This window comes from Nipponia nippon, unplaced genomic scaffold (genome assembly GCF_047370975.1).
Source record: "Nipponia nippon isolate SJK-2023a ecotype South Korea unplaced genomic scaffold, ASM4737097v1 scaffold_5, whole genome shotgun sequence".
NCBI classification, from domain to species: domain Eukaryota; kingdom Metazoa; phylum Chordata; class Aves; order Pelecaniformes; family Threskiornithidae; genus Nipponia; species Nipponia nippon.
In genome coordinates, this window is record NW_028262369.1 from 3,058,187 (window position 1) to 3,071,106 (window position 12,920).

Here is a 12,920-nt window from a genome sequence, read left to right on the forward strand (position 1 = left end):
CCTTTCCTCCTCTCTGCAGGCTGGGACAAGGCTTAGCTCAGCCTTCCCTCCTGGACTGCTCCGGCGGGCTCGTGCCGCTCCTGCGGCTAACCCGGGTGTCAGAACCTCGCATTTCTTCTGAAATAACCGGGCAGTAATCTAGACTGTTCAATTATTTCTTCCAGCCACTTGTGACCCATTGATTTTGCATCTTGACTCAGGAGAGATTACATTGACTTCCGTCAGAACTAGAACTGAAGAGATTTGTTTATTTTTTCGGCATCAATATCATCGCTGTCAAGCTCTGAAGTAATTAGGGAAATTTAGCTAATGGAGGCATAAAAGAATGAGGCAAGTTTTGAAAACCAAGTGAAAGAATAAACAAGAAGCTTTTCTGTTTGGAAAAAAATCCATTAGGAAAAGAATTAAACAGCCGAAAAAGTAATGAGAGCATGTGTGTTGATGTATTTCATAAACATGCTACTGTCTCATTCTCCTGTGTTGCAAATCAAGTGTTGTTGACTCACAATCATTTCAGAGGTTATTTTTGTTTTGTTTTGTTTCAAAGTGAAGGCAACACTAATGGCATTGCTTTTGTTTCTGTAGCGCGTCTATGCTGTTTTTTAACTGACAGATGCTTTCCTATTCCAAGAGGCCTAGAATCAGTTATTTCATTTAAGCTAGTCCACCCATTTTAATATACATTAGGACTTGGACATCCTGTTGATGCCTGGTTACCCAGCCTCCTTATCTGAAATGATTTAATTTTTTTTCCCTTTATTTACACCTTATTTCTTCAGAAACAGTTCTGGTTTTGATGTCTGCAAACCATGAGTCAGTTATCAAATTTATCCAAAAGATAATACAGCAACAATGTGGGGTTAGACAAAATTCAGTTCAGTTTTTTCAGTGATATGAAGTACTTCAAACCTGTACATTACAGATAGGACAAGTGTCTGCTTTCAGTAGACAAAGCTTTACATGAATTTCTCTTTCATGCAAACCCACTGATCCCATTCTAATTTTTAGGGGAGCATTAAGCAAACCTTCAATTTGAACGCTTAGGCAATATTGATAATTGTACAAATACAGATATTGCTTTGGAGATTTTAGCACCTCTATTACCTTACTTTCTTGTTCTTCTTAATAGCTGATAATATGCTAGCATCACTCATTAGCTGATAAGAAGTTTAGGCATAGAAAACTGGTTATAAGCCCAAGTAAGACCCGAGTTCTAGCAAGGATACATTTATTATTCCCTCTCTTCTTGGGAAGGAACCTGAGGAAGTGACACAGTTGCAAGAGACACTAGATTGTCCCAAATATGTACTGTGTCTGAAAAGATAAATCTGACAGATTTTAAGAGGTCCACAGCAGGGTATCAATTCCTGTTGTACCCAGGCAGTGCATACCATTGGAGCTACAAGTGCTGCTGTACACCATCTACCTGTAGCTACAACTCACATTGCAGATGAACATGTATTTGGTTCCCTGGAGATAGTCATTATCTGATGACTTTAAATTATTATTCTGCAAAAAAAGCGGGAAATAGATTTTCTGAAATACCAGTTATGTACATGAAAAATACTGTAATTTGGTTTTAAGTACAGTCTTACAGCTTGTGCAAAGAATGAGGCCCGGATGGACAAAAAGATTTAGTGCAGTTGGATACTGAAGTCCAAAACTCTGCTGATCCTTTTACTCACCTGACACCTGTAGGAACCTAAAGGTATCACCAGGACATAGTTCCCTGTGCATCTAAATATTTTTCAAAAGAACTCAGGCTGAACATCTGTGGATCAAAGGCAAATAAAATAAAATAAAATAAAATAAAATAAAATAAAATAAAATAAAATAAAATAAAATAAAATAATTCCAAGCTTTATTGCTTTATTAAGCATGCTCTTCCCAGCAGGGACAGAAAGGTGTCTCCAAGGCATAAGGTCAGCAACGTGGATGAATTCTGGACTGATCTTTCCCTGCTCCTTGCCGACATACGATGTTTAGGTAGAGTCTGAGTCATAGCGAGACGAGAACAGCCACACTGCTCAGCTCTGGCCAGTGCAGAAAGACAGCTGTCAGGGGTCTCCTTTGGGAAATACTAAGCTTTTATTCTGAATTAGCTATAGCTAATGACAGCTCTCAAGATAGGTTTCATAGTGACTAATGTGATGACAATGTCTCTGTTGATCTCTGTGGAAGCATGAGTGATTACTAAATGCTATTTTTTTTGGAGAAAAACAGATAGTAAAAAAAAAAAAAAAGAAAAACAGATAAATAAATAGACCATATATGTAATCTACCCATTCAACTGTCAGTCCTATTCAAAAACCTGTTTTTATTTAATAATATTCAAAGTAAGCATTAATCTAATAAACAGACTTCAGTAGACTGGAGTTTTACAGCTTCAGCTCTTGTTTAGATTAAGAATATTGAAATTTAAAGATCATAAAAATGTAGAAGTAAAGCTGTAACATTTCAAATAAAAGATTTCCTATATTTCCAGTGGACATATCTGTACGAAATGTGTTTGCTGTTGACAGGAGTTGATGAGAGCCAAATGGATTCAGCATTAATTTACAATTGTTTCAAACATACATAACACGGAATATTATGCCAAAAATCAGATGAGAACAGAAAAGCTCCTTAGAAAATACAGCTATGCTCAACAATTTCCATTAAGTTGTTTTTTGGCACCAGAAAGATTCCTATGACCCAATTTCCACCTGCTTATTGGCTTCATATACCATCCAAAGTAAAGTACCAAATGGGAAACTGCTGAGCGAAAGGTAACAAAACATGAGGGTTTTTTTAACAGTTTGCTGTGTGTATGACTTTACTTCTCCACTTAACTTATGAAAAAAATATTTATGGGTTAGGAAAGTGATGGAGACTGCGCACATTACAGTTCTTTAGGGAACTCTGAGTTAGGAGACCAGCCGATTCTTGTTTTGACAGTTTGTAGCAACAAACAAACAATCACAAGTATTTATTATATATTATATGTTATATTATAAATTATTATATTTATATACTATATTATATAATATGCTATAATTATATTATAATTATATATACTACTATATAATATATAATAATTATATATAATGTAATAAATATATAATATTTATATATTTATATATTTTGTTTATATGTTTATATATTTATTTCTATATTTTTGTATATTTATATATTTTATATATTAAATATAATAACTTATAATAATATATAATAATATATAACAATATATAATATATAATTATATTATAATATATTCTAATATAATATATAATATATAATATAATATAATATAATATAATATAATATAATATAATATAATATAATATAATATATTTAGTATATAAATCCCAAGACTTATATATCCCTACTTGTGGGTTTCACATAATTAGGAATACGGGAGTCAGCAATTCAATAACTGGTAAGGTAGACACAGATATTAAATTCCAAGTCCTAGATCATTTTCAAACAGATGGCTTCCTAAAGGGTTGGTTTATTGAAATAAAATTTTGCTGAAGCTTGTCAGGGGAAGATTGTTTAACTGAAACCCCGTTTAATAATTTCTAATTGTGCATGTGCAAAATAGTTCAAGCTAACGCGCAGTAAGTTACTACACTTCATGCTGCAAATGCGACACAAGTGTAACAATGGCAAAGTTATAACATTTCAAACAGACAATTTCCCCAGGAGGTAAAACTGATGTCTTAAAATTCTGGGGAGACACCCGCTGGCGACTCGCCCTCGTGCACAGCCTTTCAAAAAGCTTTATCTCAGTCTCTTTCAGCCTCCTAGGAAATGTCAATAAGCAAATCCATTCAAGCCACTTAAATTGCACCTGTTTGCACAAGGCTTGAACTCTAACTTGTTGTCTGAAGTTGATTTAGTTTCCAAATATCTCATTAAATACTGTTATTTATTAACCCCGCCATTTTGAAGATCTATTGGTTTACATAGGCCTGTGCAAAAGTAAAATTAAGCTCAACCCTAAATACATTTAGTTTGGGTGTTTCGTGTATTACTTTTGTCTTTTTATTAAAATGCATTTAATAAAAAGCATTTATTTACTTAGTATATACAAAGTCCACAAAGATGCACTTTAGCATTTCTAAATGGAAGTCAAAGAAATTAAAGTATGCTATTAGGAAAGAAATATTAAAACCAGCACGTACTTGTAGTAAAAAATCTCAGGAAGGTCAAACCAATGAATCTTTGGAAACCCTGGCCTTAATGTCCTAATTAGGTCATCCTGAAATAAAAAGTAACTTTTTACATCATTTGGCTCTTCTGCAAGGAGGATGATATTTTCTTAATTCCTATTTATTGATTACATATTTTGATGCTTTAATAATTGCTAAGAATCAGACTGTCAAGGAAAATTTGCTTTGTATTTAAAAATTATTAAATACACTTCTGCCTGCCTGCTACCTTAAATCAAAGGAAAGCTTGCTATTTAAAATCACTCTGATGTTTTAACTGCACTCACATTTTGATGTATATCTTTATCATAAGGGATGTCATGTATAACATTCAGAATTCGCAGTAGTGAGTTGCCAGTCACAAGGTCCAACTCTGTTGCTTATGTCCACCCATAAAATCAGAATGATTTAGTGTTTGCATGGGTCAAAGGTCAGTGTGACAGTTTTTATGGTAATGGGAATAGCTCACCTAAGATGTAGCTATTCCTTTACAGAAGATGAACAATTCCTACAATACAGTGTGGAGCATCTTCTTATTCCCTGATCTTGGAAAGAGTCTTGATCATATTTATATGATCTACACTAAAGAAACTAACTAAAGATTACTTAAAAAAAAAAAAAAAGTATTTCTATGTGTTGTTGCTTTATATTAACAAATCTCGTCCTTGTATATTTAAGGAGAGAGAACCTCGAACTGAAGCAAGCATGTTAGATGGTGTTTCAACGCTGCCATTCTATTAGTCTTGCTCAGTCACACTTGTCTTTTCTGTCTCCTCCAAGGCTTCACAAGGTGTTCAAGTTGCTTCCCATCCTCACTCCACTTCCAGCAATGTCTTTTGTCCTGTTGTCACACAAGGGTCTAACAGCCCGGCACTAGGACAAGAAACATTTCTTTAGAAGTTCCTGTGATAGTAAAGTTACGTGCATGTCCATGTACTACTACTTCTGTCAGGTGTCAGTGGGTACGAAGAACAAAACCTGAAACTTGAAGCAACGGAGGCCCTCTGTTCACAGCAACAGTACCAACCATGCTCCTAGACACTCAAAACTAATCTACGTCAATGCACAGCCTTCTTACACGAGTGTGAGCAGATATTGGGGTGGTTGAAGTCCCGCATGAGGACCTGCGCCTGGAAACTTGAGGCTGCTCTTACCCGTCTGCAGAGGGCCTGATCCACTGGTTCTTCTGGGTCAGGTGGCCAACAGCAGACACCCACCACAATGTCACCTTTATCTGTCCTCTTTTTAATCCTAAGCCATAAGCTCTCAGTTGGCTCCTCATTCATCCCCAGGAAGAGCTCCACACACTCCAGCAGTTCTCTCACATAAAAGGCAATTCCCCTGTCTCATCTTCCCATCCTGTCCTTCCTAAAGATCCCGCATCCCTCCACCACAGCACCCCGGTCATGGGAGCCAACCCGCCATGTCTTTGTGATCCCAACAACACCACAGCCCTGCAACTACACGCAGATCCCTAACTCATCCTGTTTATTCCCCACACCGTGTGCGGTAGTATCAAGGCACTCCAGGAACTCAGCTCCATCATGTGGAGCTCCCGGAGAGGGTTTGGGGGATTCCTCCGTAATGGTGCCTTGTAGGCACTTCCTTGCTGACATGCAAGTGTGAGCATGCAAGAGAAGCTCTTCCTCTTTCCAATGTTTTGTTATTCATTCTTTAGAATGAAACAATGACATCTAGAGAAAGCAAAGATGCTTCTTGAAAAACGTATTATTAACAGTACATGGAAAAAGCAATGCCTAGTTGTCTGTCTTATTTTTCTACCTTGTTTTTCTGTAGTTTCACTTAAGTTTATGACATTCCTGACTTTCCAAAAGTCTTTCCTTAGCAGACAGATTATTAAAGTGCCTCTTCGCTTTTATAATCTGTTACAAATTAACTTTCTTTGCATTAATAGTGATTTACAACTGGCTGCAAAATATAAAGGAGGAAGAACCAGCACTATTTACTTTGTTTCCTTATGTTATATTCTTCCCCTGCTACTAGCATAGAAGAGTATATACCATCTGGCTTCTCCCATACTTTACCAAGAATCAATTGTTATTCAGGTTTTTCACAGTATCTCCGAAGGTACCAAACTTTCCAGACACCCATATTTCTCACTGACATACTATAGATGAAGAAGCACTACTTTTGAGTCAGAAATTAGTTAATTAATTCAGAGACAGAATTAAAATCCTTGAATGCCACATGCCCCAGACTTGAGATTTTTCCTGCAGCTACCATTTGTGATTAAGTCCCTTTTGGGCACTTTGGGTAAGATTCCTCTCAAATAAATTGTCATTTAAAGGTAAGATCAGTTTGCTTTGGCCATTGCTTTTGCTCTGCAGCTGACAGGAAAAGAGCTGGGCAGCCCCAAAAGACTATTCATTCTCATCAGCCAAAACCGGTGCTAGCATGAGATGAACCATCCTCCAGAAGGGTTTGTTCCTATTGAAACTGATGGGTAGCTTCAACGAGATGAAGCTTTAATTAGATGTTTCAGCAAAATTAATCCTTATCTTTGGAATATGAGTAATTCAGTCTTTTATTTAGGAGTAGATGTTTAAGCGTTTCTTATCCTCAGAAACAGCAGACAAATGAATGCAGAAAGAAAATGTTTGGCAACTCATTTTGCCAATTTAAAATTTTGAGAGAAATATAAACTTTGCCCATCACGAAGTTTATCCATGCCTAACACCTACTGCAATGGCTCCTGGGGACCTGAGGGAGGGGTCGCAGATTTTGTAACCCCTCCCTCATTGACATAAATAATAGATGTTGCTTCTGCCTTCAGGACAAGGGAAATGATGTGAAAATTAACGATTGTTCACCTTTAAACTGAGATCCCTGTGAACACAAAGATTCTGCAAGCTTTTAAACAGAAGCTTTAATGATGTTATTTCTGTCTATAGATGTGATTTTCTGTTGCAGCAGTTGAAGACTGCAATTTAGAAAAAAAAGGTCAGTTGAAAGTCAGGAAACTAAATACTAAAGTTAGTCTGCACAAAACTCCCTCTCTTACCATACACATTCAATATTTATATCACAGCAAAATATTTTTAAAGTTTACACTGTAAATTAAAAAAAAAAAGTATAAGTGACTTACGTATGTTCAATTTGGCTAAATTAATTATTTTAAGTTCAAGTAATGACTTGCTTGAGGTGCTTCTATTACAGAGCCGAATACTGCACTTTGCAGGCAATGCCTATAATACATGAGGAATTATATCCTGAGTAAATTAAAAATGTTTTTTAGAGTTCGTTACCTTTCTTTCTGAGCCTCAGAGACTTTTTCTCTAGACTCAAAGAACTCTCTCTCTCTCTGCATAAATAATGTATTTTTTGAGTTTCTATACTGTGTATATATACTTATATATCTGGCTCACCGACAATATTCTTAGTTGGCAGAATGTACGTGACCTTTAAAAAAAAAAAATCTTTACTTTTTACTTAGAAGTCCTAAGGCCAAACAAAGCACAAGAGAAAACACTGTATTGGAATAAAATAGAGCAAAGACTTTGTTGAAACTAAAAAAAAAATTAATCTTGAAAGTGAAATTAATGTTGAAATTTTCATTAAAAAAATAAAACTATATGCAAAGAGAGCCTAAATGGAAGTTGAAATAAAAAAAATAAATTGAAGCATTGTTTCTTCTTTGGTATACTCTCTGTTCCACACATAAACTCAAAAGAAAAAAAAAAAAGGAGGACAAATTAGATTGTTGCAAGGAGATACTTCAGGAGAGTTCAAGGAAAAAAAAACACACACCCCCCCCAAACCCAACACCAACCCCTCCACCCCCCAAAAAAACCCCAACAAAAAACCAAATTCAACTTATCCCTATTTTTAATGTAATCAGGGCAATACAAATAAGTGGACTGGGCCTTAGGGTCTTGGTCTATCCGTTTTGGAAGACTGAATGCACTAGATATGAACTGAAAGAAATTAGTGTGTCTAACAACACTGACCACATGAAACAAGATAAAGATTTCTCTTTGTGTTTACATGAGGCTTTAAACTGTATCAGGAAAATATCTGAAGAGAGCTGTAGCAGATACTAAATGTCACTGGAAAGTATTTTTGCATATTTATTCAAGGAATAAAGTAATGCCTTTTCCTACAAAAACCGAGATGAAAAGGTTATGTTGTCCTACAGACCTCCATTCCTACACAAATATGCACTTAGTGTTAACCGAGAAAACCTGGACTATGATTTCAAAGAATAGCTATTCTAATTGTTCTTGTACTTCATTTCCCCGTCTCCTCCCAGCTGGATTATTCCTGTGCATATTCAAGTTGCACAGAAAAACAGCTTCTGTGTGGCAGTGTAACTCCACAGGTTACGTGTACAGTGAATATTTATCTGCTTGAACTTAGACATGCTTTCATTGCTTACTCTAGCGAAGATGTTTCAAAAAGTAAGAATTTGTCTTTTTGCCTAAGGCAACTTCCCAGAATGAACTTCTATATCAAATCTCTTACACAGTAATTAACTTCCACATGCACAAGGACTTAGTACACATTGTTTGAACTAACATTCTCAATGAATTAACATACATTTCTAACTTCATGCTCTCTTTCGGGAGTTTACAATACCCAGAAAAGCTGCATTATAGGTCTTTTCAGGACAAGAAAAGGGCAGGGAGGAAATCATTCCATAAACTAAGACTCTCTAACGTAACGCCACCCCTATACATTTAATTAGAACAGAGAATAATACAGTTTAGTTGTAATACTGGGGAGACAGAGGGGAGGGAAAGGACCAAGACAGTAAAACATGGTATTTCACAGTGAAGACAGATCCTGGAATGACTTCAGAAAGACAAATGAGGCAGAATATCTTTAAGTGTGTACGGTCATAGCTGTCAAATGAAACTGAAGAAAACTGTCGTACCTGATTTTGTCGAACACCTATTAATAGACAGAAAACCAGTTCATTCCCTGTATATTGCTTTTATGGACAAATTTCACAACATCCTGAATAAATACTCGTTAAATTCATATAAGTAATGATTCTTTTCATATGTAATAATGCCTCACATAAAAATACAATATACTCCCGGATCTTAACTGAATTCAGTCTCAGAGTACCCATACCAGATAGGTACCTAACTATTGCCTCCGTATTACAGATGGAGAAGCTAGCGACACAGATGGGTTAAAGTGAGTTGCCCAATGTCACACTAAAAACCGGTGACTAAGCTGACGGTGACAAAAATCAGATTATCCAGTGCCGTCCTACCAGGGGAAAAAAAAAAAAAAAAAGATGTGTCTCATAAATAACAGAGAGCTCAGAAGTGTTTCTCCACTTTGCCAGCATTGTGGATAAATGTTGGCAGTGTAAATGTGTGGAATTTGGCATAGAGCCTCTTTCCTTACAATGTGTCATTCATCCTCATTTTTAGCATTTCAGTGGCTGTTCCTTCTAGGTGGCTATTAAAGGGAAAAAAAACAGAACAGAACAAAACAATAGACTACACTTATATGACACTAATGAAACATAAAAGTTAAGCAGAGCGTCCTCTTCTAGCTTTGTAGCAGTAAGACAGCTCTACAGTATCAATCAGATTAAGTGCCGGAGTCAGTCCACTGCCAGGATCTATGAAAATCTTAAAACTTTTGGTTTTATTTTGTTGGGAAAATGTGAAGTTCTCTGTGATATGATTTCATGGCAAACTGATGGAAGAGAAGCGCCAGTAAAATTGCCAGAGCAATTACTCTATATAGAGCTGGCAAAAATAGGAAATACTGTATTGATTCCCCTCATAATGCCATAAATCTTCCCAGGTTTACTAAAGAACTATCCTCAACTAGAAACTAGCTAAACACAATATTAGATTCACATTTACAAAAAACTTTAAGCCTATGTAGGTTTGAGTGGCTGAGCTTCACTCTATGCACTGTCCATCCCTACATAAATCAATGCCCTGAGATATACCCCAGAAGTTGTTTAAAGAATAAGTTAAAATCAGAAGAATTTTATCTGTCAGGAAGAAAGAACGTCAGAACTCTGTCTGAAATTCACAGAAATTAAGTCTAAACTGATTAGCTTAACTTAAATGAGCTTTGCTACAGCACCGTGAGCATAAAAATGCAGAGTTTTGAGGAGAGAGGTCTTATCCAGCTCATGGCTAAACATAGGTACCCCAGAAAAAATAATCTGGAATCTCTGAGATTGGACTGATTTTTTTAAAATACAAAATAAATCCTCACAACATTTTATCACCACTATGAAAAAAAAAAAAATCTCTGTTTAAAGCCACCACTATCTGCACTGATTACACAATTTAGATCTTAATAAATATTATTTACAAGCTACATGCATTTTCAGAAGATACGTACTTTAATCAAGTCTCCCAGCCATATCTACTTACGTATAGTTCCAGTAATCAAAGAAGATTTCTGTCTTTTGAGAATGAGACTGTGTTGTAAGTATTAAAAACACTGTGAAGGCAAGTGGGGAATCCCTTAAATTATATCTTATTGCACAATAAGTTTGAAAATTCATTCATGAACTGTTCAGGATAAGTTGTATACTGCTGTAAAATCCTCCACAGCGCAGTGGAAATACAAATGAACTAAAGCAGAAGAAAAAGTCGTTATTCATATCTGTTACAAAATCTGGTGTAAGTGCATATAAAAACACAGATCAAAATGTTTGCAGATTCCCACTAACCATGCATTTCAGTGTTAAAATTCAGATAAATACCCCAGGGTGGAATACAGACAGATCACTCTGTGAAGAATTACTATAGTTTCAGATAAATGATTTCTAGCAGCTTTTCAGCTTCCAAGTTTGGGATTCTGTAGGATATAACATTCAGCAGCATGTATTGGATGAGGACCGGGCATTGTACGAGGGAACTTAGGCAGCTGCTTCAACTCTGAGGCTTGCATTTGTAGCTCCCCCGTCAGCAGTGTGCTAAAAAAAAAAGTCTTTCAGAGCATGAAAGGTGCGAGACAGTTGCAGACACGTGAGAGCGAGCTGGATCCCAGAGAAGTGCATGAACTGGCATGTCTGAATGCGATTAAGTGCCAAGCAGTTTTACAGTGATTTAAACAGGGCTCAAACTTCAGGAAATGAGGGGGGAGTGGGAGACTGTGCTTTTGAATGTGGCATCATATTATTTAATCACTAAGCCATTACCTTCTTCTAAAGAAATACAAGTAAAACACTCAAGATTTTCAACTCAGCTATGTAAATTCTCCAGTTCTTCTTCTGTTTGGATATTTGGAATTTTATAAGGGTTGTTAAGTTCCTGCTTTGGTTTTATTATTAAGCAGATACTGCGTATCTATGATTATGGATGCTTTAACTTATTTACATTACCCATTTTTTCCATTCCAGTTTCCAGTACTAATTTCAGTTACCTAAAAGCCAGCCAGAGCATGCTAAAATGGATCCACCCGCCCAGAGGGATCAGTGGCATAGTTCGGATTTTCTCTTAGGATCATTCACTCCAATTTCTATTCCAGAGAAAAAAGCCTGGAACATGGCAGCACTCTGTCAGCTTGTTATCTACAGTGATAACTCTGCGCTGCTTGCACTACACGCTTTGAAAACTCAGTGTGATGATTTTTGTTTTATTTTGAATGTGGCTAGATCTTAGTAAGGCTCTTCTAATCTATGGAGTAAACATCTATGTCTGTTAGGTTCAGAATGTACAGAGCAAGAGCAGCAACGGAAAAAATGTAAAAGCTAATGCAAGAGTCCTGCAAATTTTTCTCATCTACTAAAAGTCCCTGTATTTACATCTCACTACAGTAAACATTTTTACTTTTTGTTTTTTCTAGGTTAGACTGTATTAAGCTTGGAAAGCAATTCACTTCTCCTTAGACGAAACTTGAAAATCATCTGCCCATCTTGCCAGGCACAACTCTAAATCTATCTGAAATGTAAATACATTTTAGCATTTAAAAAAAAAAAAAAAAAAGAGACAAAAAACCAGTTTCCTGAACATGAGTTAGCTAGCACTTAAGTTACTCAGAACACTAGACGAGTGTCAGCTTCCTGCTGTTCCTTCCCAGAAATTTCTACAGTTGGACTGCTAGCAAATATAACTTCAGTCAGATTTATAAGCCAAAAAGATCATTTACTCTGTTCTGTTTGCCACAGTATTGAGATGCCAATGCTTGGCCTTATTCTTCCTGTTCATATCATATACCCATTGGATTGCAGTCATCAAATACTTACATTTAGAGCTAGACAACACAGTTTTGTGTTTTATTTTTAGAATGTGCCTTGCAATACAATCACACCCCCCATCAAAAAACAGAGCTGAATTGAATATTCTATTCAAAGACTGCTAAGACAAACATGTCTTCTTGTAGCGATGCCTCTCTGTCCAAAATCTGATAACACCCTCAGTAATTATCTTTAAACTGAAAAATGAAGCAGACAACTGAAAAACTTAAGAGTATACATAGAATCTTCCAGCTGTCTCAAAGAAACATACAGATAGTAAACCTAGCAGGAATGCTTGATAAGAAAATATTGCTCGCTTTTACAAAGGGAAATTAAATCATTGAGTGAGGTGCCCAGTTTCTTATTAAGAATGTACAAAGAAGCAAGGAAAGGAATTTGTATAATACAAACCATTTGGTTCTTTCGTCTTCCCATGTCTATTTGACTAAATGTTTGCATATTGTTTGTTAGCATAAAAAATGTAGATACTTTGTAAAGATTTGCGATATAAATACCACAGTATTGGCATTTAACAGAAGAGC